Source organism: Balaenoptera musculus, chromosome 21, assembly GCF_009873245.2.
Source record: "Balaenoptera musculus isolate JJ_BM4_2016_0621 chromosome 21, mBalMus1.pri.v3, whole genome shotgun sequence".
Taxonomy (NCBI): domain Eukaryota; kingdom Metazoa; phylum Chordata; class Mammalia; order Artiodactyla; family Balaenopteridae; genus Balaenoptera; species Balaenoptera musculus.
In genome coordinates this window covers 1,079,070-1,104,823 of record NC_045805.1, presented here as the reverse complement: position 1 = coordinate 1,104,823, position 25,754 = coordinate 1,079,070, and the positions used below count along the sequence as shown (strand labels likewise).

The 25,754-nt window shown below is 39.5% G+C and overlaps 1 long non-coding RNA gene across 1 annotated transcript in view; it reads left to right on the top strand.

Moving 5' to 3' along the window:
* The window catches only part of LOC118887751, a 281,041-nt gene that overhangs the window by 43,634 nt on the left and 211,653 nt on the right, over positions 1 to 25,754 (top strand). The gene's annotated exons all lie outside the window — the stretch shown is intronic.

Genomic DNA, 25,754 nt, shown 5'->3' with positions numbered 1-25,754 from the left:
ATAATTTATGGCCAAAACCATTTTGGAAGCAATCATACAAAAAACACCAGCCCAACCATAGTATAGCTTGGACTTGGGGGAAATAAGACATTTCTTTGAACTTAGAGTGATTTACCTATAATATGGCACAGAGGGAACAATTCAGGTAACTGTGGTCCTTCATTTTCTTTTTTGTGTCAAAAGGAAATAATAGTAGCACCTTAGGGGTGCTAACCTCTTAGGGCTGCTGTGAGGATTAAATTGAGTTATATCTATCAAGCGCTTAGAACAGTACCTCGCATAGAGTAGGTACTCAATAACTGTTACCTATGAACGCTCTTATCATTATGAGTAGAACGTAGGTGTGTTCCTTGAATGTTAAATGCAAGATGGCATTTCCAGAATGTGGCAATTCATTGCAAAGATGCCTCTTGCAATGTAACTGCTACCAAAGGGAAAATAACAGCAAGGTATCCAAGTAATTTTGTTATGGTGAGTTGGGAAGCAGCTCAGAGGGTAGAAGAAATATTTCAAGGTTACAGTGAAGCACAGCTTCCAATATTGCTTTTTTGGACAAGAAGGTAATTATCATAGTAGGCTGGCTTGGCATGCAGTCATGGGGAGTGATCAAGTAGTGAGTGTGTGTGTGTGTGTGTGTGTGTGTGTGTGTGTCTGGAAGTGAGTGTCTTCAGCTTTTCTGTGAGCTTTTGGGAAGAGATCCTTTTTTCTGTCTGTTTTCTCTAAGACCCTTTACGAGACTGAGAGACAGAGATAAACAGAGACAGATGCTGCAAAGCCAAGAAAGTCTGCAGATGTGCACAAAAGGAAAAGTTCTCTTGCCTCTGTTAATTTTCCAGCCATGCTTTGCACACATAGCTCTGACTACTGTGCTCAGGTGTTGGTCTAAAAACTAGCGATCCCCTTCAGATCACAGCTCCAGGTGGATGGGGAAAGGTGGTGTACAGGAGCACAGAGAGGCTTTTATTAAAATTCACAACTGTAAGCATTCATGTAAATCAGGGGTCTGCAGACTGAAGCCAGGAGGCCAGCCCATGGCCTGTTTTTGTATGCCTGGTTTTTACATTTTTAAAAGGTTGTAAAAAAAGAGAAATAGGCGACAGCGACGTATAAGGTCCATAAAGCCTAAAATATTTACTATCTGGCCCTTTGTCATTTTCACCTACCATTAGATTAAAAGGAAAGAGGAATGTTGGTTTTCCTTTATACTTTGATGCAACTCAGCTGTAATTTAGAGACAAGTCACCCTTCTTATTTGGATGGTGTCCTTGTCCGTATATTATTTCTTTTTAACCAGGAGGCAGAAAAATGCCCAGGTTTTTTTTTTTTTTTTTTTTTTTTTTTAAATGTACCTTCTATTGTACCCTGTTGTCTCCAAGAAAATTCAGTTCAGTTATCCAAGTGAGACACTTTAGTTTTGATGGTATGTACATGCTGACTTGCCACTGGGCTGGCTGGTTCTTGCTTGGTTGTGAAATTATAGCACAAACACTTTTCATTGATTGCAATTTAACAGCCAATCAAGGTACAGCTTCATCCCCACAATTTCACTGCGCCTTTTTCCAAGTGAGAAGAATAGCGGCTATAATGGGTACTGTTATGGCCATTGTGTTCCTTCCAGATGAACTCTGGGACGAAGCTGAAGCTGGACAAGTTATATAAACGTCTGCAGCTAGGACGTTACGGAAAGAATTATGTAACCTCACAGGATATAAAGATTTTGCCATAACTTTGCACTCACGGGAATCCCCTCTAGCCCATAAAACCTGTTGTATCTGCAGAAGCCTCTTTGTAACAGAATACTTCTTATCGTGATCATAGTTTTCGGAGCCAAGAAATAAAGTGTGAGAAGAGGGAAAAAATGAGGTCTTGAGATTAGAAGTTGGAATGGTTTCTCTTTGAATAACTAGGTTTGAGTTTGAAAGTACATTTCAACTTTTCCATGATTAAAACCATGAAAGTACTTTAACTCTGTGGATGTTTTTTTGAGACTCCATCTTGATGCATTTTCCCCCCAGGGTCTCTGCATTGTCAGTAAAGCACTGACATTTTGTTGATTTTTTTCATCTTTCAAATTTAATCATCTGTTTCTACCTTTGTGAGTAGTCAAGTGTTTTAGCTATCCGTTTTTATCATTTGAACTCTCAACAGTTCTGTTTTTAGAAAGCACCAAGGTCCCCAGGATACAGAAACATAATTTATGAGCCTCAAATTCCATTTTATGCAGGTTTTATTTTTTTTAATTTTTTGAAATATAGTCGATTTACAATGTTGGGTTAGTTTCAGGTGTACAGTGATATGTATACGTATTTTTTTTTTACATTCTCTTCCATTACAGATTATTACAAGGTATTGAGTATAGTTCTCTGTGCTATACAGTAGGTTTTTGTTGGTTAGCTAATGATATATAGTAGTGTGTATGTTTTAATCCCAAATTTCTAATCTATCCCTCCCCTCTTCCCCTTTGGTAACCATAAGTTTGTTTTCTATGTCTGTGGGTCTGTTTCTGTTTTGTAAGTAAGTTCATTTGTATCATTTTTTTAGATGCCACATATAAGTGATATCATATGATATTTGTCTTTCTCTGACTCACTTCACTTAGAATGATAATCTCTAGGTCCATCCATGTTGCTGCAAATGGCATTATTTCATTCTTTTTCAGGCTGAGTAACATTCCCTTGTGTATATGTACCACATCTTCTTTATCCATTCATTTGTCAGTGGACACTTAGGTTGCTTCCATGTCTTGGCTATCGTAAATGGCGCTGCAGTGAACACTGGGGTGCATGTATCTTTTTGAATTAGGCTTTTCTCCAGGATTAGGAGTTGGATTGCAGAATCATATGGTGTTAAATTAATTAAATGAGGCGGTCATTAGACAGAGGTGGCTCTAATACCTCAGCAGCCTAATAAGCAAACCCAGACCTCAGCCTGAGATGCCTCAAGGTTAGGAATTCAAAACCTAAGGGCAGCTGGTCACAAAGAGCCAACCCATCTTTTCCAAGTAGGGCAAATGCTTAAGCTACAGCCCATCAAGTAATTTCCTTGCTTTACTTTCAGATCTTCTCTATAAAAGTCTTTCCCCCATTTCCTGTGGGTGGAACCCTCCTAACCACTTACCATTTGGCGCTGCCTGATTCGAGTCTATTTGTGCTCAACTAAACTCTTAAAAATTTAATATGCTTCAGTTTATCCTTTAACAGAGGCAAGTGTGCTTAATACGCAGCAATGTCAAAGAAATGACTTTAATTCCTTCTGGTAGTTTACTCCATTTTAGGGGGTTTTATTTTTACTTTTCTCATCTAACAGTGGGTGGTGTTACATTTCAACCGTTTGGATGAGCATATCATTAGAATAGAGGTTCTTCGATAACATTGGCATACAAGGACTTAAGAGTGATATGTCCTTATTTCATCATTACGGATATGTGTTAGGAAGAATTCCAAACTGTCAAGTTTCCATCACCAAAACCAGTGAATGTTTGCTCTGGCACCAGATTCTAACTGTTGAACAATACCAGGTGTGTAATCCATGCTAACTTACTAGACCAAATTGTCTACAAGACAATCCCTGCCAATCAGAATCCAACTCCCTCCCTCACATTTACCACAAACATCAAAAAAATTACAAAGCAAGCGATGCTAATTCAACCAAAAATTCATCTCGCTTCTGTTCCTTCCTCACATATTTCTTTATATTGGAAATTGAGGTTTAGACTAAGGGCAAAGGTGTCCTCTTAGATTTCTGCCCACATGCCTCCCTCTCTTTCCTGAAAGACACTACCATTTACCCCAAATAATGACCTTAAAGTAATGTTTGACAGCTTTTACCTCAGATGACATAACTGATCAGTCCTGGATTAAGTAATTCAGCTCAACATTGTTGATTAGACTTTGCTAAATTCAGAAGAAATTTCATAGACCAGTGTCCCAAACTCATTAAAGTTGAGGTAGACATATGGACAGAGGAAGGGGGAAATTACTTCAAATTAGGTACGATTTCATGGAGGAAGTGACACTCGATCTGGGACTTACAGAATAACATTGTAAATGCAGATACAGAGGGAAAGGCAATTCCAGGGGGGGTTGAAACAAATACAGGAGAGGCAGAGACACGGAGAGTGTTGGGTGTGGTCGCAACAAATTAAGACCACTTTTACTGCACTTTGGGGTGAGAAAAGTCAAAAATGGATGTCAGGCTATATCAGGGGAGCTGGTGGCAATGCTTCTGGGAAGGTTTTTCTCACCGCTCCCCAACCCCGACTTTACTCGGCTGGATTTTTGTCCTTCGCTTGTGCTCCCAGACTCCTCCAGCCAGCCTCTTATGGAGCTTCCAAAACACATGCTGCTAACTCTGCTGCCAGCACATAGCCTAAACCTGGACCTTCCTTCAGTAGCCTAAACCTGGACCTTCCTTCAGTAGCCTAAACCTGGACCTTCCTTCAGTAGCCTAAACCTGGACCTTCCTTCAGTAGCCTAAACCTGGACCTTCCTTCAGTAGCCTAAACCTGGACTTTCCTTCAGTAGCCTCCTACAAGTTCTCCCTGTGCTACTACTTTCTCCACAGTTATCTGTGGACCAAAGTCTGATCGTATCAACCCCTGTTCTCCCACCCCATAAAAACCATCATGGACTCAGTGGCTTTCTCTTGACCTGAAGGTAAAGACCTGAATCCTTTCCTCCTTCACACAAAGCTTCCACTCCCAACCTCGCCCCCGCTACCCTCCACTCAGCACCGCTGTACTGTCCCCTTGAAGGGCAGAGCACACTGGCCACCTTCCCTTCCCGCAGTGGAAGCCTCTTGGCACAGATTTTACTCTACTCACCATCCCCAGCCCGGGAGGCTCCTCTGTAGCCCTCCCCACGGCCCCCCTGCCCCCCGCCTTCATTCAAATGACAACTGAAAGGCCACGTCCTCAGGGAAGATTCCCCCGATCCCCAGACTGGCTTTGGGTCTGAGGTTCCCTTCAGAGGTTCTGTGTTCTCAGGGTTCAATTGATCCTTGCAAACAAAGAAACACTCTTCGTGTGCATGCGTGTGTATGTGTGTGCGTGTGTGTGTGTGTGTGTGTGTGTGTGGAGAATATCCATGTAGTTCCCTCCACTCTGAGGGCTGAGAGGATAAATATCTCATTGTGCATATGTAATCCATTCAAAGCAGACCCTCGGGGAAGCTCTGCTATGGAGATGGATGGAATTGGTGCTTAATTCTCAAGCAATAGGGAGTCAGAAGTTTCCATTTTTAAATCCTTTCACATCTGGTTTCCTTTCTCCAGTTTTCATTGATGACATTAACGACGAGGTAAAATTATCCGAATAAAGTTTCTAATCCTGACTCTATACCTATCCAGCTCTTCATCTTTGGAAAAAATAGCCTAATCTCTTTACATCTCTTTTTTCTGACTCCACCCAGATTCAGATTCCTTCCCATAACCCACTCTATGATCAGATACTTCTAATTTTTCCAGTGGAACCATTACATACCTGCAGTATAATTTTAGGGAAATCATTCAACTTTTTAAATCCTTATTTCCCTCATCTGTAAAGTAAAACCATTGTAGATTAAATGAGGTAATGCATGTCAAGAACCTGATATAAGGCCTGGCCTGTAGCTGGTAACCAGTAATGAGGAGTTGACTTTCCCCGTTCAGTCCAGCTTTCCACATCCGAACATTCCTGTGGCTGGTCGTGACGCCCGTGATTCAGCGAAGCCCCAGAGAGCCAGGTTTCCGAAGATCATGGCAGTCGTTCCTGCCCATGTGTCTTGGGACCAACTGGACCTTAATCCTGCCCATCCTTTCCTCCCGTCCTCCATTACCAGCCTCTTCCACCTCTGGCTCTCTCCACACCCAACGTAAATACCACATACTTAGGGAATCCTTACATTAGGGCCTCTGGTTCCGTGTGCTTATCAGACTCTGTGTTTCCTCACAGACATCATACTTTTAGAGTAACGTCATTTCAGTTCTTTCTCCCCTGCCTGACTGTCTTATCCACCACTGCCATACACACAGTGTAGGGACTCGGTCAGTAATTATTCCATGTTTACTTATTTCACCACAAACGCCCGTCTTTTACGAAGGCTTCTCTGATTCACTTTCTTTGCCTAAAGTTATCCCACCTCAGATAACCGATAGTTCTTTACTGACAACTTGTTATTTTCTGCCCTGCCTTCTAGTTCTCTGTAGCATGTCTCTCCCCTCTTACTAGATAAACTGTAAAGTCCACCTCGGGAGAGAAGATCACTCTTTCGTCTTCACACCACTTGGACTATTTTAAACAATAGCACGTCCTCAATAAATGGGGATGACTGAGTAAACAAAATGAAAAAGAAATAATTTCTCACATGTAACATTTCCTTACCTAAAATGTGTTCAATCCTGGGAACACTCCTGCCATGTTTTCCAGTATAGAATCGTTTTCTTTCCTAATCATCCAAAGAACACTACTGGGAATACAGCTTGATGTCAAATTAGTATGGCCTCCACCGGAATGGGAGTTAAAAAAGATGTGTGATGTAAAATTGTATGTTAAATTCAAATAATATTCGCGATTGAAGTCGTAGGTCCCTATGGCTTGCGTCATGCAGGAGAATGGTGTTCAGGAACGAGAGGGGAGCTATATCCCATAATCCCCCAGGGGAAGGGGCTCTATGAGTCGAGGATGCACTTGTGGGTAACAGGATGCGAAGAGCCGATTTTTCACTTCCTAATGTAAACAGGTGCCATCTAGCTATAGTTATTTCCCATGGGAGCTCCCTAAATATTTTAACAAGAGGACGAAAGCATTGAGGACAGAAAATCCACCACTGGCTCCCAGTGCCTAAGCACAGATAAAAAATTGATTACATTTCTGTTGGTTTGAGACGTTTCCAGATAATGATTTTTTATTTCTAGACAGCAGCAGGCCACTGAAATTGTAAGTTGATGGACTGCCACCTACATGGCCAAGAAGGACCATAGCAAAATCAATGGGCTCTATCTCTTCATTCACATGGATTTGAGCATCTAGATAATGAAATTTATTCATTCAAGTATAAACTGCTGTCACTAAATAATGGGTCTCAAATAAGTTTGCGCTGCCCAATAGCTAGATGACATACGGCATTTTAGATAGGTCATTATATTACTGATTATGGAGCAGAGCTGTATTTAAATAGTAAAAAGAAAAAAAAGTAATAGAAACTCAGATTGGCAGGCATGGAGCAGAATATTACTCTTTACAATCTATCTTTAACAATAATGCCTCACTGGTATTCTGAGATGTCTACCTATACATTTTATCCTGCTTCCACAGCAAGGCACATATTCAAAATATATAAACTTATTTTCCTAAACAGCTAGATGCCTGCCTACTTTCTCCCTTCAATTCGTAAAGAAATTGCATGTGGAAATGGGATACATGCCAGCAAGCAAGTGAACAGCTAGGAAGGAAGTGAATGTATATTGGTATGAAATTTGAAAACACACATAGATGGGCTCGAAAACACTTCTTTTTCCACAAACCACAAAATGGAATTCTATTACAATTGCCTACTGGATGCACACAAGGGTGTATATTTGCTGCTCAAGGCTAATGATCATTCATCAGCAACAGGATAATATGTCCCATCATCTTTTTTCACTAACAGGTGAAGGATATTCTAGATGAGATGGGTGAACACTGATAAGGGAGTTTGCATGACCACGTGAGCAATTTCTGTTTTACGGAGGGAAAAATAATCCACACCAAAGATTTGACATAAAGCAGAGAATTATTCAGTCTGAAAGTTACTGTTGATGTGACTGATAAAAACATCTTGACATTTGAGTCTTTTAACTGCCAGTCTATCACAGGAGTGGCTCCGATGATTAGTTCACTTGAAGAAGCTAACAAGGAAAGAAGTTAAAGAGCCATTTTACCATTCAGATGGCTCGGAGACAAAGTTAGAAACACAATACATGTGCTTACAGGAAAGGTGAGCTTTTATGTGGGGAATTTTGACCATAGGACATTTATTTAAATTCAAAAAGCACCACTACACAGCAAGTGGATTAAATAACTACATTTTATTTTCTAAAGCATGATGGCTATGGGGCTTTTTTGGACCACTTATGTGCCATGAGTAGCATCAAGTTGGTTTTGAATTTTGTACAGTCCATAGTACTTGGGTACACATTTCACAATTATCCAGGGTTCAGGTGTCTGTTTAAACAACAAGTGTCTCTGTTTGTGGCCAGTTGGTTCAATTTTGTGTTACACTATGCTCCTTACAGAGTTGGAAATTCCTGGTTCAACCCCATGGTTGACCAGTTAGCTTCCTGTGCTGCTACACTGAAGAAAGATCTTATTTTACTAATACCTATTTCAATTATAAAGGTGTGGTAGAATGAAAAATGACCCCCAAAGGTGTCCATACTCTAATTCCCTGGAATCTGTAAATGTTACCTTATATGGCAAAAGGACCTTGGCAGATGTGGTTCAGTTAAGAATCTAGAGATGAGGAGATTATCCTGGATTATCTGGATGGGCACAGTGTAATCACAAGCGTTCTTGCAAGAGGGAAACAAGAAAGTCAAAGGCAGGAAGGCAGTGTGATGGCAGAGGCCGTGACTGGAGTGATGCAGGAAGCCTCCAGCATCCAGAAGGGGAAGGAACAGAATATTCCCTGAGCCTCCAGAAGGAATCAGCCTTTCTGACACCTTGATTTTAGCCCCTTAGAGCTCAATTTGGACTTCTGACCTTTAGACCTGTAAGAGAATAAATCTGTGTTGTTTTTAGCCCTAAAGTAGTGGTAATTTGTTACAGCAGCAATAGGAAATTAATACAAAGGGGGATTACGAAAAGGTTCAGTGAATCACAAGGACTCCTAACCCCCCCTAGGGAGAGAAAAAAATAGGATAATTCATATACAAGGAAACAAACACAGGATCCGTGATTGTGGAGTGTCGTAGAAAAGCAATGCTCTTTAGCATGAAATTTAAGTGAGTTCAAAATCACTTTCTTTACTTAGTAGTTATTTGACCTTTGGCAAGTTAACCTCTGAACCTCAGTATCTGCAACTATGAAGTGGAGATAACAATGACAGCTGTGCAAGACTACTGCAAAAAGAAAACAACACAGCAGGTTTCTGGCACATCTGGCACTTTTGAAACAATGAACAAATCTAAGTCACCTTCCCCGTCTATTTTAAAAATCCAGAACAATTAGCCTTCTCATTCAAAGATTCTGCATTTCAGAAAGAAAAAAAAAACCAACTATATTTGTGCCATTATAAGAGGTTTATAGTCAACACATATTTTTGTGGATTATTATGTTATTCATAGAAGACCTGGCTCTTAGACCTTAACAATCATAAGATCATTCAGAGGGAACCCCTGGACACTACAGCTTATGAACCCATAAGACAAATATGTACATAGACAGAAATAAGGTGATATAATATGTAATTAAGGATCCATGAAGCAGAGGGGGCAGAATTATTCTGATTAGGGAATTCAAGGATACCAACCGAGGAGCAGTGGTGATGGAAATAAGCTTTGAAGAAAGAGCAGTATTTCCTAAAGTAAAATGTGTTTGGGGAGGTCTCAGGTTAAAGAAACAGAGTATATGCCAATCTAGGAATTTAGGATATTCAGAGACAGGCAAGTAGTCCTGTATGGCTGGAATTAAGGAACTCAGGAAGATGAAGTGCATCTCCAACTTTCCCAGCTTGAGTGACCAGATAGAAATATCACTAGAGAGACTGCTGGAGGAAGGATGAGTTATGAGGAAAGAGAGGATAGAAAAACATGTGTCCAAATTTGGATGATTGGATTTGGGGAGGCTGGCAGAAGCACCATATGGGGATATGCAGCAAGCAGTAAGGAATTTGGAGTAGGTTGAATTATTTTGACTCAAGCTATTTGTTGCCAAACCAAATGTCCTTCCTATAACTATATGAATATGCACTACAGAATATTTTAAGATAACAGCCTTCAAAATGGAAAGAATCACTTGACAGGCTATTTTTCTGCCCGAAGAGTTGAATACCTTTGCTTCTAATTATTCTTATTTATGTATCTTGTGAATATTTCACACACATTTACTGTTACCTTTGGTTTATATACCTGTCTCAGCACTGAAAAATTCATCATATAGTTATTCTCAGTTATGCCCCACAGAAGTGATAATTAAGGTTCTATCTTTCTAGATTCACTGGTTCCAACATTTTGGCCAAGAAGTTCTTTTGGAATAAACTTATTCAAGAATTATGAAAGTACTTTCAACGTCACGAAAATGAGTTAGGAGTTAAGTAGGCCTGAAAATAGCGTGGATTTTGTTTTATTGTCCTGAATATCTGGACTGTGGATTTCTTGTAGATCTTCAGAAAACTAGATTGAGGGTAGTTACATGTGAAAGTTTAATGTTGAAGGCAAATATTGCCTTTGGATGATGGTTGATTTCTCTTCCCTTAAAAAATATTATTTATGTACTTTTTGCTAGACTGAACATATTTTTTTGTTTCTTTTTTCCTATTCATTCTAGCCATTAGGAACTAAGAGACCTAAGTTGAAATGACACAAATCAGACCAACCAATTTGGCTAAATTCAAGTGTCCTAAAAATTTCTTCATAGAGCTGGTGGCTTTTATTAAGCTTTGAGATATCATAAAAATTGTAGAACTGTAAAACACTAACATTTTTTTCCAATACCCTGGGATATTTATAGAGACTATCAGGTCATTGTTCTAGGAATGAGAAAACTAACATGAATAAAGTATTACTTTATAATTTTTTATTTGTTGCTTTTAACTCTAGGAAAAAAATTTAAGTCATAGTTTATATCTGCCTAATGCTACTTCAGGACTTATATGGTAAAACTTGGTTGTGCTGGTAATTTATATTTAGAGAGATCAACCCAAACCAAAGTTCTTTTTGTGAGATGACTTTTGTGTATGTTTTCAAAAGCATCATGTAGAACAGATTCTGGGAGGTAGTAACATTTCACTTTCTCTCAACTCTGAGTGCCAACTTCTCTGTCTTTCCTATGTCCAGCGGATGCTGGGCTTGTGGACACATGGATATCATTAAGGTTTGGGGCTCTGAGCGGGAGTCTGCTTCCATAGAGGTCAGATGAGAGGCTGGATACCACTGTCAGTGTGCCTTGAGCACGGATCACAACCTGGGGGTGCAGAGGAGCTTGACTCTCCATGATCAGAGTGAATGTAGACCAATTATGTTAAGTTGTCTTCCTGATCCCAACAGACCAAGGAAGAGCCCACTGCACACTCACCAGGCAAGGAGATAGGAATACAACAGTGTGGGAATAGAGGCTGCTCCAAGCTCCCCATGATAGAACATGTCCCAGCTTCCATCTCTTGAAGGACAGCCACTATTGAGCTAAACTTCGCTGAGCTGACAAATTAAAAAATAGTCACATACTCCTGTATGTTAGAGGGCGTGAGATATGTGCAGCCAAAGAAAACAACCAACCACCACAAAGCATCCAGGAAAACAGAGCTCTTGGAGAAGGTAGATTACAACTTGAGCAACTTAAGAATAATATGAGTAATTATGAATCAAGCACAGTACCAAAAACAATAAAACAAACCGATGACAAAACAAAACATAAAACACACATGAATTTTGTGACTTAAAAATCCAGTAGGTCGATTGAAGACAAGAAAGGCAGCCTTGAGATCTAAATTAACAGACCTAAAGAAAAGTGTTATCATCTTAAACCCAGACCCTACATACACACATGAAAACATGAGGAAAAAGATAAGAAAATAGGAACTGAGATCCAGAAGATAAAATGCCAGTGTTCCAAAGAAGGAAGAGGGAATCAATATAAGCGAGAAATATGAAATAGATATACACAGACTTTTAAGTATACATTTTAATTTGTATGTGTGTGTATATATATATATATATATATATATATATAAAACAATTACAAAAGTGCATATTTTGAGAAAAAAATGCAAACAACAAAAAAAGCCTTAACACATTTTTTAAAGTTGAGATTTTACAGGCAATTTTCTCTGGTCATAAATAGAACTATCAGACAATTTATAAAAGATGCCACCCCCCAAAAAAACATCTTGGCCCTATTCCCATATGAAACATTTGAGACCTAGTAACATCTATAATCAGAGGAAAAGCAGAAAAGAAAAGGAAATGAAACGAAACTAAAGGAAAGAAAAGAAAAGAAAAAAGGAAAGGAAAGAAAGAGGCATGCAGGAATGACTGCAGAAAGAAAGGGACAGAAGAAAGAAGAGTGGGAGGAGGAATTTAAAAAGAGACAAAGTACAAAAATTTAGAAAGAACCAAAGTACAAAGAAAAAACAACCTAAAAGAATTTTGATAAAGATCAAAACTGGGGCTAGCGAAATGAAACAAAAAGAATAAAACATATAATTATATCTTGAAAAGACCCATAAAATAGAGAAACCCCTCAAGAACTTGATTAAGGAAAGCTAGAAAAGAGAAGGAAGAGAACACATCTGTTGAAGGTTAGACTTAAAGAGGCACAACCAGGCATGCAGAAGGGATGGGATTAAAATAATGTTAAAGGAATGTAAAGTATACTATGGCAGTAATATGAAAGCATAGCGGAAATGAATGATATACCAGTAAAATGAAAATTACTTCTCTGACCCCCCAAAATGCAGTCAACTTGAAAAGTGAAGATATTAGAAGAATACAGAAGATTATTAGAAATACAGTCTACCTCTTCTTTGAAGATGGACTTGAAGTCTTCAAAATCCAGTTCTATCCAGTACAGAGAGGTCCTCTGACCACACACCTGAGACACCAAAGGCTGCTTTTCTCCCAAGAACTAGGGAGACAGTGGGGAATGCTTAAATGAAAATTTCAGAAATTCAGATTTAGAACATCTAAATTGAGAACCAACTTTGTCTCTTTAGTGCACTTTTGAATATGTGTCTCACGGCCAAAATTAAGTCTTGAGAAACATGACAACTGTGAAAAACAAACCTGTGAAAACCCAGCCTTTTCAGAGCTCTTCCTCAGAACAGCATGCGTAAAGCTGCTATTGGAAGGAAATAACATCAATGTTGCGAGATTAAAATGTGTCTCAGTGAATGTGTTCCTAAAAAGTTATGGGTAAATCAAAATTTGTTCATTCATATCTTTCCATTGATTTGCATTATCATTTCACAGATGACTTATCTTCATTGCAAATGTTTTTTCTGAATTGGCAATGCCTGTTAATATTTTTGTTTCAAGTTTCTCTCAGCCCCTTTGTTCATGTGGTTAACGATCTATAAAAAATTCCACTCACAGGGGCCTCACCGGTCCATACTGTATGTCCTGACTTGTCAGAACTGTCCCATCCTCAGAGCCCTCCTGAAAGCTCCACCTTTTCCCAGCAGCAGGTGAAACCCTGCACAAACCAACCACCAAAAGCAAACCCTTTTCCCTCCACTCATTTGCCACTTGCCACGCCACGCATTTTCCTTTTTAAAATCCTATTATTGAGATTTGGAGTCAAGGCAAACCTCCACCCTGTATGGTCTTTGTGCTCTTGAGTAATTCACTTAGCCTCTCTCAGCCTCAGTTTCCTCATCTAAGGAATATGGGTTATAAAGCCTGCCTCTCACCAGGTTGTTATGAGACCGAAGTTTATCATAATTTATTTTATTGAAGTATAGTTGACTTACAATGTTGTGTTAATTTCTGCTGTACGGCACAGTGATTCAGTTATACATATATATGCATTCTTCTTTTTGTATTCTTTCCATTATGGTTTATCAAAGATTACTGAATATAGTTCCCTGTGCTATACAGTAGGACCTTGTTGTTTATCTGTTTTATATATAAAAGTGCACATCAGCTGACCCCAACCTTCCACGCCATCCTTCCTCCAACCCTCTTCACCTTGGCAACCACAAGTCTGTTCTCTATGTCCGTGACTCTGTTTCTGTTTTGTAGATAAGTTCATTTGTGTCATATTTTAGATTCCACATGTAAGTGATATCATATGGTACTTGTCTTTCTCTTTCTGACTTACTTCACTTAGCTTGATAATCCCTAGTTGCATCCATGTTGCTGCAAATGGCATTATTTCATTCTTTTTTATGGCTGAGTAATATTCTGTTGTATATATGTACCACATCTTCTTTATCCATTCATCTGTCAATGGACATTAAAGTTGTTTCCACGTCTTGGCTATTGTGAATAGTGCTGCTATGAACATAGGGGTGAATTAGAGTTTTGTCCGGATATATGCCCAGGAGTGGGATTGCTGGATCATATGGTGATTCTGTTTTTAGTTTCTGAGGAAACTTCACACTGTTCTCCATAGTGGCTGTACCAACTTACCTTCCCACAACAGTGTAGGAGGGTTCCCTTTTCTCCACATCCTCTCCAGCATTTGTTATTTGTAGAGTTTTTAATGATGGCCATTCTAATTGGTGTGAGGTGACACCTTATTGTAGATTTGATTTGCCTTTCTCTAATAATTAGCAATGTTGAGCACCTTTTCATGTGGCTATTGGCCATTTGCATTTTTTCTTTGGAGAAATGTCTATTTGGGTCTTCTGCCCATTTTCACTTGGGTTGTTTGTTTTTTGGTTGTTGAGTTGTAAGAGATGTTTGTATATTTTGGAAATGAAGCCCCTGTCAGTTGCATTTTTGCAAATATTTTCTCCCATTCTGTAGGTTGTCTTTTCGTTTTGTTTATGGTTTCCTTTGCTGTGCAAAAGCTTGTAAGTTCGATTAGGTCCCATTTGTTTGTTTTTGTTTTTATTTCTATGGCCTTGGGAGACTGACCTAAGAAAACATTGGTACGATTTATGTCAGAGTATGTTTTGCCTATGAAATGAGATCAAAGTTTAAATGGAACAACACATGTGAAAGTGGCTTGTAAACCACTAATATTCCCCCTGTATCTCCATCCAGCTGTCCTGAAGGCACCCAGGACATTACACGTCTGAAACTGAATTCATTATCTTCCCCCATCAGCTGGGTCCTGTTTGTGGATTTCCTATCTCTGTTCACGGTAACACCATCCATCCATGGGAGTCACCCTCAGATGGATCCTCTTTTCCTTTCTTCCCCATCCACTGGGTCAACAAATCTTGTAGATTCTAAGAAATGTTTCTGAAATCAGATCCCTTCTAAACCTTAGTAGTATCATTGCTTAATTTACAGTCTTATCCTCTCTTGACTGGATTATTGTCATAGCTGCCCAAATGTTTTCTTGGGGTAAATGTAACTAACATTTATCTGGGAACATCACCAATCCTCTCAATAATCCCATGGGATAGCTATTTTTCTTATTTTATAGATAAGTAAATTGAGATTAAGCATATTACTCAAAGTGCACATGAAAGGTGTTTGCCACAGTTGGCTTTGAATTTAGGACTCTCCCTCTAAATTCACGCTCTTTCCACTATGCTATGCTGCCTCCAGAGAAAACGTAGAGCTGCTGCTGCTTCTTTTCTCTTTATCTTCCTTCTTCTGCATAAGTTCTGTAAATAGTCAGTAGTAATGTGAAAGTTACAAATTAATTTAGACTGAATATCAAGTACATTCCACCTATATTCATCACTCCATTCTAGGGTTTCTCAACCTTGACATTTGAGGCTGGATAACTCTTTCCTGTGGAGGCTATACTGTGCACTGTATAAAGTTCCATCAGCATCCCTGGTCTATTAAATGCCAATAGCACCCACCTCCCTCAATTTGTGACAACCAAAAATGTCTCCAAATGGCCCTTGTGGGGAGAAGTGACACAAAATTGCCCCTGTTCAGAACTACTATCCCACTTCTAAAGGTCTCCTGGTCCCCATAGATTGTACTTTGTAAACCACACCTACAGATGAAGACTCGGGGACCAAACTTTCCTAGAGGCAGGGAATTTATGAAGTCCAGTGGCTTTGTAGTGGTTTGTTGCTGGTCTCTTTGGTTTTGATATCTGGTTTTGGTCCTTTCTTCTACCAAGTTAACTTCTCCATTTCCTAGCTCCAATAACTTCATCCTTAACTTAATGGCCTTAGTCAAAGTCCTACATGATTTCCTAATTTACCTTTGTTGTGCTATTTCTCCAGGATTGGGATAGTCCACCAAGCCTTTTTAGTTCTCCAGACATGAGTTGTGATGATTAGTTTTGGCTAAGCTATAGTCCCCAGTTATTCACCCAGACACTGATCTAGGCGTTGCTGTGAAGGCATATTGTAGATGTAATTAAAGTCCATAATCATCTGCTTTAAACAAGGGAGATTATCCTAGATAATCTGAGTGGGCCTGATTCAATCAGCTGAGAGGCCTTAAAAGCAGAATGAAGCTTTTCTGAAGAAGAAATTCTCCCCATGTACTGCAGCTTCAGCTTGTGCCTGGAAGTTCACTTCCTGATGACTTGCCCTAAGATTTCAGACTTGCTTAGCCAACACCCACAATCACACAAGCCAGTTCCCGCAATGCATCTCTTAATATATATCTCCTCCTGGTTCTCTTTCTCTGGTTGAACCCTGACTCCTACGTGAGTCTTGCCCCTTGAACTTCCATGTCCATGGTTAGATCCCAGCTACCTGTTAAAAGAACTTCCCTTTATTGCTATCCACCTGCCTCTGGAAGTCCACCTTTCCATGGAGATAGCCACTGAAGGACCTCTCCAACACCAACTACCTCCCTACCTGGCTTACCTGTTGTTGTTACCTACCAAGAGATTCCTTCTGATGTCAGTTGCATACCCAGTGATATCACCTTCTGGAGCTACCTTCCAGATCTGTCCAAACCACCTCCTTTAAATGATGGATGTGTCCATTCTCAAGTTCTTTCCACTCCAAATCTGTCTAGTCCCATCCAGAATGACATCCAACTACTAATGCCACATGAATAAATTAAAAAAGTTGATTAGAAGTTCCAGTGAAACAATGGAGTCCCATTTCCTACTCAATATATTTCAGCCCTGGAAAGGGAGAAAGAAACCCAGGCAAAGGGGGGGGGGGCCAGTTGTTTGCCAGTGCACTTCCCTAGCCATTGAGAAAAGATATGTTGTAATCTCATTGATACTCTATTAAGATTGTGTTTGTATTTTTCCCCTGGATAATCACATATGCCATCTAGAAATAACTATGGTTCTTGGAATTTTCATCAACAAGAACAGGATCTGAAGTAATATTGTGTGTTTTAAAAAATTTCCCAGCTTCTACTAATAGCAATACTGAAAAACATATCCATTAAGGAATGCAATTCTGCAGCAAATTTATTTTTATATAAAGCACGTTTCTCGAAATGGGTTTTACCTGTGTCGGTGCCCCGCAGATGTGTGGCCATGCAGAGGTGCGATGCTTGGATGCTGTCCAGCTGGAGTGTGAGCCATCCAGGGGACAAGGCTGGGGACAGCTCCCAACTCTGTGATCGCTACCCTTGACTGTGCTTTCTCAGTAGAATAGTTAGGGCAGACCAGCCTCCGGTGGTCAAGTAATTTACGTCCTAGAACAATTCAACTTAGCTTTTTACTAACAGGAAAAACAAATTTTAATCTTATTAAATTAATAAGCAAAAACCTCCAATAATTTGGGATATTTTTATTTCAGCATACACTTTCACACTAGACTAAGTATTAAAAAAAATGTCTCCTTGGTCACAATAAGTAGTGGTAATAGGCACATTTAACTGGAAATGTTCTAAAAACAGTAGTCTGGGGCAAAATGCATTTACCCCCCCCAATATCAGCTTTGATCTACTGTTTTCTTTAAACCATGTGCCATCACTCACAAAAGCATAAGTTAAATATTTGCAAGAAAAGCATGCAATCCCATAGCGAAAACCCCGCTGCTGTAAATATTTTCATGTTCTAATGGGGACCTTGGGGTCTTGTTCTACAAAACAATATCCCATTCTTATGTACCAGAGATAGAAAACAGGGGGTTTGGGCCTTTTTATATTGCTTTAGCTTTTTCTTGAATGCCAGTGTCAGCACATGTGGTTCAGTGGATCATGTTTTTCCCTTAAATATTTTGTACCTTTGCCTTTTTTTGACTCTTCCCTCTTGTCGAATTTTTTACCTTATTCAAGGCAACCTAAATTCCAAAGACAGTCAGATATAAGTACATATTTTAAAACTTTCAAGAAAAATGGAATATAAATAGCCATTGCACCGTCATCTTTGTTTCCGCTTTCCTAGATGGGCAGTACTGTTAATCATATAGAGAATTCCCTAAGGACATTCAGATAGAGCCACTCCGGCCACCTATAGGTGGCAGTGTTCAGGGCGCTGGGTGGAGCCTTGTCTCCAAGAACTTCCCCTGTCTCATTTCACATGTGGGCCACACTGGGCATTCTTCTGTTCTTTGAGCAGATTCTGTGCTTTCTCCCTTCAGTGTCTTTACTCAGCACATCTCAACCAGCTAATATCCAAGGATTCCCTTCCCCCTCTCATCCTTCCAGGCCTGGCTGAAATGCTGCTTACTCCTTAGAGCCCTCCCGGATTCCCCTAGGAGGACATCATCTCTTCTCCCTTTGAATTCCCTTTGGCTTTTTGTCACAGTTCTCATTTTATATCCTACCTTCTAATCCTTTGTCTATAATTAGATTCCTCGAAGACACAACTCTGTCTTAATTTGTCCTTAAGCTGCCACAGCACCTAGCACGGTGCTCAGTACCAATGAACACAGAGTAAATATTTACAAATGGAATGAGTAAATACATTTGTGGCACAGTTTACCTGTTTGCAGCAGTCTTGTTGTATTTGCCCAGAAGTGGTTGCTGCACAAGAGGCGTTTATACAGCTGCTGCATGAAGAGCTTAAATGGAGTAGCAGATGTATGTGGTCGTAAAAATAACTCATAGAGACTCTGCAAGAAGAAGTCAACTTAATGAAATGCATCTCCTGAGGGCCTACTATGTGTAAATTACTCAGAAGATTTGGTCCAAGCACCAATGGATAATGATAGTAACTCACACGTAGATAGCCCTTCCGAGTTAATACATAGGCTACTCTGACCTGCAGATCTTTTTCGGTTCTCTTCATACTCAGTTACACAGCAGTAGTATCATCAGGAGAATCTCTGAAAGCACAGGGCAACGATAGATAATGTTTTTTACCACTGAAGCGAAGTTTTTGGTCAGAATTCTTTTTATACATTTCATACAGAAAATTATTTTGGTTAGAATTCTTCTGTACATCTCATTATATAATGAGAGCTGAAAACCAGGAGAGCTTTACTTTGGTAAATGAACAGGAAACTGGAGAAGGTGTATTATTTTTGAAACCACAAATGTCACTCCGTTAGGTTTTTTTTCCAGGTCTTTGATATCTTAGGAGATCTTTCTCCCTCCCTCCCACCCCCATTTCTGGCTGTTCTCCAAAGATGACTTGTCAGTGAAAATTTGCTCACACAGTGAAATAAAAACCCTATGCAGATAAAGAAAAAGAGATAAATCACTTGCCAAGCTAAATGCCTTAATAGTGAGTTTATTACCTCTTGTTTTTTGTAATACTTTAAAAGTCCTCAAACTCTGCAATAGAGACTGCATAATTGATTGGGTGTTTTATTTTGTTTCATTTTGTTTTTGTTTTTGTTTTTTTTAGCTGAAGTATTTGAAGTAAGAGTCCAAAAAATGGAGGATTTTACACTCTGTGTTTTAAAGGGAAGGGATTTATTTAAAGGAAGATATTGTCATTAATATTTGTAATCCCTACATTTTTGTAATTTCAAAACACAGTATATTTGTTGAATTGGGCTCTTACAAAAACTAAGACATAAATAAAAGCTTTAGGTATCCAACTAGTCTATTCATTCTCCATAGTGTTCAGGATGGTGGTTTAATATATTTTTTCACTTTTCCACTGATGTTATGTAAGTCAGGAGATCCAGCTTCCTGTCTTGACTACATGGCTTAATGTATGAGAAGTATGGATGACACTTGCAGAATGTCCTTTGAGGAGAAGGGAAAAAATGTTTTTGTAATGCACTTTTAAATTTAAGGCATCTACTCTTGGCAATTTTGCAGGATAACTGGGGTAGCTCTTAGGAAGTTCTAGGTTTTCCAAGTTTAATTTTAGGAAGTAAAAGGGGGAGTACTAGCTCTCCTACATAATTCAAGAAAATATATTTTCCAGAATTCTATCTAAAATGAGTTATTCTATGATTATTAGCTTTCATTAAAGAGTTGACATATACTCACATGTAAGACTAAGCAAAAGGCATACCATCTACGAAAATAGAAAAAAGAAAAAGAGAAAAATCTCAAAATGCAGTGGAGGGATTAACTGAGGCAGGTGAGAAAGGGTTAGTGTTTTGTTTCTTACAAGTGATATTCAAAGTCTGAAGTCAAGCAAGATGGCGACTTTGTCTCTTTGACAGAGAGCTAAATGTTTCCGTTGGAAGGCATGAGTGAACTGTCCATTGAATGAGAGTGTTTGGGTAACAGATTATTCAACAGTGATTACTTTTTTTAGCCAGGGCTGGAATAAGTAGGAAGCATCAAATTCATGAATCTTTCCTCCAGGACAGACGTTAATTACCTGGCTTGCCTTCTATCACTGTCTCCTGAAGGCTTCCTTACTCCCCTGTTTGTTGTTATTTTGGTGTCTTTCTCTCTGCCTGTCCTTCTCTGTAAACTTGTCATAAAAGAGTTATTGTTCAAGTATGTGAACCATTCATATTGAGCTCCTCCTCCCATTCAAAAGAATGGCCTTTCTGAAGTAACTTCAAAACTATTCTATCAATCAGAAATTTGCTTTTTGAGTAGGAGTTACAAAGGCATCAAGAGGAAAACAGTCACTTAGATCGCTGTTTTGATTGGCTGAATCCCTTTAAATAATTTATATACAACTTGTAATCACAATGTTTCTTACCTGATGAGCTTCTATCCTTAAATTAATTATAGGGAAGAAACCAATACACTAAGTTGTTGAGAGTAACCCCTGGGGAAAAATTTCTCTACAAAAGTGTTCTTACTATAACTATTGGAAATCTGGAAATGTAATCAAAAAAAGAGAAATTATGAAACCACTGAAGGAAACTATTGCTTGTAATCGCCGTCGTCTCTCTCACAGCTTGACTCGATGACAGCTTCAGAGTTTATTGCAGTTGGCAGTGGATTGCTTTGGTTCACTAAACGACAGCTATCTCATGTGCCCTTGATTGTGTTCAAATTAATCAAAGACTTTTGAAGACATGGCTTATGTGTACAGGGGGAAACAACATCATTGTGAAGACTGTTGCATCTTAAAAAGATACAGATGTATGAAGACATTTAAAAACAGAGTTCCTGCTGAGTGTTCTGCTTAGTCTTACAAAGGGACTTCTGTCTGGGACTTTTTCACATTTTTTTCTGATAACATAATCTATTAATGGTGCCGCAAGTCTATTAGCCCAATATACACATTGCTAAGAGGATTCTCTGAGCAAACATTTTTTGGGTACGATATAGCACAATGTAAAACAACAACCCCAAATGTCTGGTTCTAAAACCAGAAAAGGATATACACTTAGATGTCCTAGCTTTCCATTTCTGTATGTCATGAGGGGAAAAGTGAAAAATGGCTAAATCATAACAGCGTGAGTTGCTGATCAGGGCGAGATTTAATATTCATGGCACCTGTAACAATGGGAAAAGAATTAAAGTTAATGAAAAGCGATCCTCTAACTCACTGAACCCTCTTCTGCTCGGTGCCCTAGCCATGCTCAGACAGGAGGTAGATGGATAAGAGAGGTACATTAATTATTTCAGGCCACTAGGTTACAAAGCATTAAGACCACTGGGCACTGACTGACATTTGAGGACGAACTGAGTCACTGAACACGTAGAGTCCATTTAATTGATAGCTCTGTAAAGTTATGGGCTACCTGTCACATTTTAAATTCAATTCTCAGAAATGAATCCAAAGGCCTTAATAGTATGTGTTTCTATGCGTTATCAGCGTAAGAATCTGTGGTGTTTCTATTCTACTATTACTGGGAAGCTACTGTCATAGAAAAAAGAAGATTCAGGGTAGTTGATATTAATATTTTTCCTCCAAAGTATTGTGAGAAAACTCTGTCAGCTACGTATCCACCATTTCATTGGTATACAAACTGATACACAAGGATGTGGAAAGGATTCCAAGTTGTAGCATAAAGTGAAAAAGACTGGAAGAGGCATTATTAACTTAGAGTTTAGATAGTTGGTAAACTTCAGAAAGGAAACCTAATTCAGCAAATGTAATATATTTTATTGACAGTACATCCCCAATTACAAAACACACAGTTAACATAATAAGTGCTTTCAAAAAAACCCAAACGAATCGTGAACTTCCTATTTTTTGCATGAAATATGGAAAACATATGCCTTAGAACTCAATGAATATGGTGATTTGGAGACTCAAGACCAAAGTATTTTTTACTAAGAAATGTTTTACATAGACTCAAAAAAAAAAAAACAATCAATTCCTCTTTGAAGTCTATCTTCTCTCCTCCTTTTTGATATCTGTATCATAGCATTTCTCATAAAGGAAGATCCACAGCATATGCATATCTGTGCTTCCCAAAACCTAGCACAAGGATTGGCACAGAAGTAAGCTTGCCAATTAATACATATTTTAAAGAGTTCCATACAAAAAAAACCCAAGGTATTGTAAAGGAATTTTTAATGTAAATACTCATCACAGATTTGTCAGTAGTAGATTAATTTTTAAAGAAATATAGGAGCATTCCACTTATGTATACCTATTCCTATGAAGCTGTAACTAAATAACATTCCTCAACGAATGGGATGTACGCAAAAGCTAATTCCTAAAATTCCTAAATTAACCTTGAAATGAATAAAGTTATCCATAATTATTTGAAGAAAACATAAGCAGGGGAAAACCAACCACTAGTTATTTAATGAAGGAGATCAGTGGTTACATGTTGATAGCACTAGCAATGTTAATTTTCTGGTCATCAGTAGTAAAACTATTAAGGTAACATAATTAAAATGTGTGAAAGGATCAGAAGGTAATTTATTTACCTTACAAAGTTTCTGGATTGACAGCTCTTCTGTTGCAGATCCAGGCAGTAGAAGTGTTTCTTTACCATCTCATCTGCCTGTCAATCTCTAGATAAATCTGAATCTCTACTAAGGACCAAGGCCGGGGCCTATCTTCCGAGGCCACCAGCCAAGTTACTATTAGGATTTTTCATTATTACACTCCCAAAGTGGTTTAAAAGTGGAAAAATACAATCAGTGTTTTGTGGATTACTACTCTAAGACAGCGAATTTTAACCCTAGCTACACATTAGAATCACCCAGGGAGCTTTTGAAAAATGCAGATGCCTAGGTCCACTGTAAGAGATTTGGATTTAGTTGGTTTGGGGTGAAGTCCCAGAAAAGATATTGTTTAAATCCCCAGATGATTTTAATGTGCAACCACTGCCCTAAAGGAAGATAAAATTCACAAGTTCCCTTGTTCACCCCCGTGGAAAATGGAGGATTTCAGCCACTCTTAGACAATCCTCTTCTGTCCCAGGAAGAAAGTGTGATGTTGTAGAAATGGCATAAAATTTGGAATCAGGAGACCTGGCTCTGATCTCATGTCTGTCATTTCCTGGCTGAGTAACTAACATTGGGCAGGCGAGTCCTGTAAAAGAAGAATCAGAGTAATGCCTCTCTCACTTACCTTCCAGAATTAAACAAGACAAGCAAGGTCATGTAGGCGAAAACCCGAGAAAAAGGCACAGCTGTTATTAGCCTGCCAGACTGGTTGTGCCTAGTTGGTCACTGCAAACAGAGTATCACTTCAGCCATCAGTAGTTCTAAATGGCAGGTGTATTAGGACCCGGGGAGACCCAGATAACTTTTCAAGTCAGTAGTGGTGACTCTTGAAGTACAGTATTTTGTCAGATCTTCTCATCCTCTCCCTATTAATTCAGGGCACTCATGTTTGCAAAGGAGAAATAAAGTGTGTAGAGTTCAAATTCGGCTCCATTCTCATCTGCAAACAGCCTGGAGCACTCAGCAGAGGCAGAAGCAAGCCCGGCTCCCCGTACCACCAGAGGGGTTGAAAAGTAGCTCACGCAGAAGCTTCTCTTGCACTGGAACAGCACTTCTTCCCTGTAAAATGTCCACCCAGCACAACCGAGGCTTTGTTGATGGGCCCTCCTCCACAAAGCCTGATCCAGATCGAGCAATGCTTTCCAAAGCTCTCACCTCGCCGACAGCCACTGCCCACACACAGAAGGTCACTTCCATCACCAGCTCTTTGGAGAGGACGGCTGGGTGCCCCACACCAGGCCAGACTCTGCGGCTGATGGAGGGACCCCCGTGGCCCAGCGACTCAGCCCCGGGACGGGGCGATCTCAACCAGGAAATGAGAGCAACCCCATGAAACAATTAGAGAGCAGGACAGGGCCTAACGAGGCAATGAGGTCTTCTGCAGAGAGAGGAAACGTGAGAGTCATTGCAAAGCAGACGGGCTGTTTTCACAGTGGTCCTTCTCACGTACGAACACAGGGAAGACGGAAAGGCCATGCTGATGTTTGGAACAGTCATTAGAAGAACGATGGGACTTCTTCCTTTGACTTCTCTGGAAAGGATATCAGCTGTGACCTTGATGCCTCCAATTAGGCTTCCAGAGGAGAGAGAGTACTGCTTGCTTGGAAACTGGTTTGTAGGAACTCAGGTATCTGCCTTAAACCTTTCTCATGGAGGAAAAGGGGCAGAGCTATTTTCTCTCACTAAACTGAATGTTTATAATCTCCTGGTTAATTGGCCTTGGTTTCCAGAGAGGAAGTGAAAGCGAATCTGCTCCTGCCGTTCCCTGGCGTTTGATGTGCTCCCTTGATGACTACCAGGTTTGCAGTCCTGGCCACCCGTTCTGGTGAAGGGACTTCCGGGATGGTCCGGACCAAAGGCTCCTGCGCCAGCAAAGCCCACTGGGTTTTCTTTGGTATCTGGAGGATAGTCAGTGGCATCCATCCTATTTCTTCCAATACTAATGGTATCTGAATAGCGCTTTAGAGTTTACAAAGCCCACTATGTGCATGCATCCTCAAGATATCCCAAGGAAGGAGCCATTATTATCCTATTTGATCAATGCAAAAATTAGGGCTCAAGGAGTTTATGTTCCTTACCTGGATTACAACACTTAGTAATGGACAAACCAAGGTCTGACTATGCTTGTGAGCTGTAATTAGATGTCAATTTCATTAACTTCCTTGTTGTAACGGGATAGCAAAAAACTGAATACAGGCTATAAATGCTAAAAAACACAAAAACAAAAATCAACAACAACAACAGCAAAAAACAAGGTCTGAACCTGGGATGTCAGGTTCCTTCCAAATCCCGTCATCCTTCCATGGTACCACCCTGTCTCTCAGGGGCCAGCTTGTGGTGACGCCGTCTGATCTCTGCAACGGGTGCAATCTGTCTCCCAAGTCAAGGTGACGGAGACCCACTTCTCCTTCCTCATTCATCTCATAGACTCTTAGGTGAAATAACAGCATGAATCTCACACACACACACACACACACATACCCCTTATCTTAAATAGGCTTTTTTGAATTCATATAGTGAATTCTTATTTCACTTCAGATTGTTCACTATAATTAGATCCTTAAAGGGTGAATTATTTCTATGTCTGCATCTGAAGCTGTCGCTATCCCACACCGGATCATTTTCAGCTACTCCCAGAACTCCTGCAATGGACCTGTTTAATAGATTTTATAGTATCTCAGAAGGTGAAGCAATATAATAATGTTTTTGTCCAAAACTTTGTGTTTGATAGATACTGCTACATGGATAGGAATAAAAAGAGGTGTATTGATGGGGCTGAATATGTGTTCAAGGGGAATGCCAACTGT